The 5,459-nt window shown below is 36.0% G+C and overlaps 1 long non-coding RNA gene across 1 annotated transcript; it reads left to right on the forward strand.

The window, feature by feature from the left end:
* Window positions 1-2,214: 2,214 nt before the first annotated feature.
* LOC148199238 (uncharacterized) lies at window positions 2,215-4,599 on the forward strand. The gene is made up of 3 exons (XR_015785495.1): window positions 2,215-3,095; window positions 3,215-3,438; window positions 3,525-4,599. It is a non-coding gene; the product is annotated as an uncharacterized LOC148199238 (long non-coding RNA).
* The last annotated feature ends 860 nt before the right edge of the window (window positions 4,600-5,459 follow it).

Genomic DNA, 5,459 nt, shown 5'->3' on the forward strand with positions numbered 1-5,459 from the left:
TAGTAAAAAGATAATTAACTTTTTCTTAGAGTAGTTCCAATGCATTGTTATTTTTACCTTAGTTTTATAGATTTTACAATGTCGCATAAAGATTTTTAATTCTTACGCGAGTTATTACTTAAGTGTATTTGTCATTTTTATTATTTTTTGTTAGGCTAAAATCTTCTTTTTCCTTACAATTTTTGTTTCAATTATTAAATTTAATCTTTTTTTAAAATTAAATTTCAATTTGTATTAAACGATTGGATTAGATTTGTTAAATTGGGTTAATATCATCCTTAAACTTATTACGTGTCAGTTGATACTTTTAATTTTTAGGCTTAATAGTTTATTTAGTCTCCAAGTTAAGAGGTAAATTTTTGTTTAGTATCCGGTTTTATAAATGAAGACATTCGGTCCCCATTTTACGAAAATTGTATAAACTAAGTCATCTCCGTTTAACGACGTTAAAATTGAAAACGTTGAACTGAGTATGGATGTGAGGTGTGCAAGAAATGTGGTCGTGACAATGAGTTGGGGTACGTTAGTTGACGTGGCAAGGCAAAAGAATAGATTATGTGGTATGAAATTGGGGAAATTAAATAATAGGGTTTGTTAATCTTCGAAATTAAAACATTACGCAAGTTAGGTCATAGATTGGGGATTTTTGACGTTCTGGAAGGATTGACGTTGTGCAAGGATTGATGGTGTAGAAGGAGATTGTTGAGTGAAAAGGGTTGGTGAAGGAGATTGTTGAGCGAAAAGGATTGACGTTGCAGTCATAGTTCTTCGAAGCGAAAAGGTGGAAGGTACGCTTTTTATTAGTTTTTGATGTAGTTGCTTTCCCCCATGGAAGTATCGTGTCTTCTTGTCCCCTTAGTATGTTATGTTGTGGTCCCCCTCGTTGGATTTGTAGTGGTCCTGTTCTTCAGTGCTTTTCGTTTTGTTTTTCGTACTGTTTGTATGGTTTTGGTCCCCAATTAGTGCGAACGGTTGTGTGTTTTTGTCATCTTAGTGTGTAGTACTATTTTGTCTTTCGTTTTGTTGAATCTGTGGTTGTTGTTTAAGTTGTGGTTGATGCATATTGATTTAAGGTTTAAGCCAAAATGGAATGTTGTAGGTGATACAATGAATGTGTGTGATTACTTTTGTATGCCTACACGTGTGATAGTTGTTAGTAACGTGACATCTTTACAATGTACATGCATGTGGAGGTCATTAAATACTGATAATAGATGCATGTGAAGGTCATTAACCAACTGCATGTGGTCTGAAACTTTGTTTTGTATAGGCATATAATAGTTGACAAATAAAGAAAATGTCTGACTCTGATATTGAGGTGGTGTTTCACCATGGGGTAAGTTTCTGAATGATGGGTCATTTAGATACCATGGAGGTGACACCAGTACCTTGGTCGTTGACACAGACAAATGAAGTTATTTTGAAATCTTGGCCATACTGAAGGAGATGGGATATAGAAATGTTAAGAAATTGTGGTATTCCCTGGGTGGTCGTGTATTAGAAGATAGGTTGAAATTGTTATGTGATGACATAGGAGCAATGCATATCGTGAGCATTGCGTTATTGAATGGTAAAGCTCATTTGTTTGTGGTTCACATGGTGTCCGAACCTGATTATATTAATATGTTGCAATATAATGTTGGTGAACAAGGTGAGGATGGTGAAGGTCAAGGTAAACTTAGAGAAGAGGTTGAAGAAGAACGTGGTGAGGTTGGTGAAGGTGAAGGTGGTGAAGATGATGAAGTTGAAGATAATGGTGAAGGTGTTGATGATGGTGAAGTTGAAGATGTTGGTAATGATGGTCATGAGACAGAAGAAGGTTTATTTGGAGAAGTTGGTGAAGTTGGAGAAGATGGTGAAGGTGCTGATGATGGTAAAGTTGGAGATGTTGGTGATGCTGGTCATGAGACAGAAGATGGTTTGTTTGGTGAAGTTGGAGAAGATGATGAAGGTGCTGATGATGGTGAAGTTGGAGATGTTGGTGAAGATGGTCATGAGACAGAACATGGTTTAGTTGGAGAAGTTGGTGAAGTTGGAGAAGATGGTGAAGGTGCTGATGATGGTGAAGTTGGAGATGTTGGTGATGATGGTCATGAGACAGAACATGGTTTAGTTGGAGAAGTTAGTGAAGTTGGAGAAGATGGTGAAGGTGCTGAAGATGCTGAAGTTGGTCAAGTTGGAGATGTTGGTGAAGTTGGCCAATAGATAGAAGGTGCTGAAGATATGTAGGAGGAGTTTAATGTTAGTAGTTGGATAAGGTCTAATGAAGAGGCTTTTGTTAGTGAAGATGAATTTGTGGATGTTAGTGTGCATGCAGATGAATAACTTGAACACCAAGATTGCGAAGGTAGTGTGTTTGTTGAAATGGGTACAGGAAGTATATGCACTACCTCAAAGTTGCATGTACAGGCTAGAGGCTTATCTGATAGTGAGTGGGAATCTGATAGTTGTGGCAGTATTTATGCAAGCGATGACTCAGATGATGAAAGTCTCCGAAATGGAGATTTTGGGATCTCCTCAAAGCCCGTAACTATGAAAGAATATAAATGGCAACTGGGGACATACTTCCCTGAAAAAAAAGATTTCACTGATGCAATTAGAACTTATGGAGTGCATAATGGTAGTTGAAGATTTCTAAGAATGACAAGAGAAGAATTTGTGTTAAATGTTGTGGCTCACAAGGGAAATGTCCATGATACGCATACTATGCATATAGGAGTACCCAAAGTACATGGCAACTAAGGAAGATCATAGACAAACATACATGTAGTAGAGAATTCAGCATTGGTTTAGTTACCTCGAAATGGTTAAGTGGCAAATTAGAGAAGAGCATGAAAGCAAATCCAGATATAAATCTGAAAAATCTGCACAGTAAGTTTTGTAAAAAATGGAACATTGATGTGTCAAGGTCTACAACAACTAAGGCAAAAGCAATGGCAATCGCCAACATTGATTGTTGTTTCAAACAACAATATGAAAGACTGTATGATTATGCACAAGAATTATTGAGGTCAAACCCTGGGTCAACAGTGAAATTGAGTGTTGAACGAATGAGGATAAGGCTATATTCAAAATGTATGTGTGTTTCAAAGCATGTAAGGACAACTTTGTCTACTATACATTTGGATGGATGTTTTTTAAATGAGTATTTTTTCATTGATTACATTGTTCACCATGCCAATTTAAGACTCACTTTCATTCATTATTGTCATAGGGACTTCTGCCAGCTATACAACAACTTTTACCTGGTGTGGACCAACGTTTCTGTGTAAGGCACATTTCTGCAAATTTTAGGAAGAAATTTCCTGGCATAAATCTGAGACAATTACTATGGAAGGCAGCAGCAGCAACACACCCCTAAGCTTGGGAATCAATGATGAGACAAATGAAGGACGTCAAAGAAGAGGCCTTTAAACACTTGATAGCTATTCCACCAAGGCAAGTACATTTGAAGTTTACATATTCTTTCATATTTGGCTGAATGTTTATTTCTTTTCCAAATACTTAAGTTTCTCTTGTTGTAGATTTTGGTCTAGGTCAAGATTTTCAGGAAGACCTGCTTGTGACACACTTGTCAATAACATATTTGAAGCTTTTAACAACGTCATCTTAGATGCTAGGGGGAAACCAATCATAACAATGTTGGATGAGATTCGTAGCTACCTAATGAAGAGGTGGACATCCAATAGAGAGAAGATAAGTAAGTTTCATGGTGGCATTTGTCCCAAAATTCAAAAGAGACTACAGAAGGAGTTAAAGAAGACACGATATTGGATACCTAAGTAAGTAAACTACACAACGAGTTACTCATTTTTCATTTTACTGATTCCATTATAAATTTGTTGCTAATATTGATTTTTAATACTTTGGCAGTTGGTCAAGTCTGCAAGTTTTTGAGATCAGCCATACTTGCAATATTGCTGAAAAAAAGAGATTGTAGCTGCAGGAAGTGGACTGTAACGGGAATACCTTGTTGTCATGCACTCACAACCATGAGGTTTTTAAACATCAATCCAGAAGACTATATCCCAAATTGGTTTAGAACCTCTACTTATGAAAAAACTTACATTCCATTAATTTTCCCTGTGAATGGACCTGAACTATGGCAAAGGACTTCATATGCTAATGTTTTGCCTCCTCCGAATAGGGTGTTGCCGGGTAGACCAAGAAAAAAAAAGAAGACTGAAGAGTTGGGAGCAAAAAAGGGATGATACACAACTTGGACAAACCAAAATCCCAAAGAGATGTGGCATTTGTAGACAACTAGGGCATAGAAGAACTAATTGCCCTCAAGCACAACACCAGCAAGCTACAACACACTTCACTCAAGCAAGTGAACAACAAGACCACGAAGCTACACCATTACCCACTCAAGCAAGTCAGATTACTCAAGAACCCCAGACCCATCACACTACAACAACACTTTAAAAATTGTTGACCTTTCTGTTGTATTTTGGATATGTACTTTCAACTTTAAGTAGTTTTGCTAAGACATATTGAGGTCATGTTTGACCATCAATATTATTTTGGATATGATGTATTTTGCACTTAATAACTTTAACATTTTGGATCATTTGTGATGTATTTTGTTAAGTGATGTTTAATATCAATATCATATCATTTTGGAACATCTGTGATGTTTTTTCTTCTTAAACTATAAACTGCAAGGTTTGCCAGGTTGTTAATATTGATGGTTTGACAGCTTGTTAAGTGATGTTGATTAACTTTGTAGACCTTGTTAATATTGATGGTTTGTACAGATTGTTAATATTGATGGTTTGTAGAGCTTTATGCTGATGAAGTTTTAAACTACCGAATTTAAAAATTGGGCAAAGTCAAATGCATACGCAACAAGATTGTATTGCCAACACCATCTTTCATGTTTTATTCATTCTTTCTATTTTGATGGTAAACAGCTACATTACATATGGTTTTTAGGATTACTTCATTTCATTATTAGTTTACCATAGCAATGAAGAATAAAGTTGTGGAACACTTTTAGTGGCTATCAAAAGTAACTTATGACAGAAAGAGAGGGGAATGTAAAATACATAACACATGATCACTACACTTGAAGAATAACACAAACACAATCTCATTACACACACAATGTCATTACAACCAGAATCTTCATTAAGTAACAAACAAACATTACAATATAACCCCATCAAACACCACTTCAACAAAATTAAAACATAAGACATACAAAGATGATGTTAATCAACCCCATCAAACATAAAAACCCCAACAACACCTTCTCCCTTTTCTGACAAACCACAAGTGATTTTTCCAAAGAAATAATCTTTCTCCTTTGCCATCCAATTGTGCTATCCCTTTCATCTATATAATCTTCAGTGCGCCATTTGAAGAAATTACATCCTCGCACTTCCTCGTTTCAACTCCACTGTTAAAAATATCCAACCGAAAACAACTCAGGATAAAGCGAACTAATGTACCCC

Source organism: Vigna umbellata, chromosome 4 (genome assembly GCF_029865625.1).
Source record: "Vigna umbellata cultivar VRB3 chromosome 4, Vumbellata_1.0, whole genome shotgun sequence".
Classification (NCBI taxonomy): Eukaryota; Viridiplantae; Streptophyta; class Magnoliopsida; order Fabales; family Fabaceae; genus Vigna; species Vigna umbellata.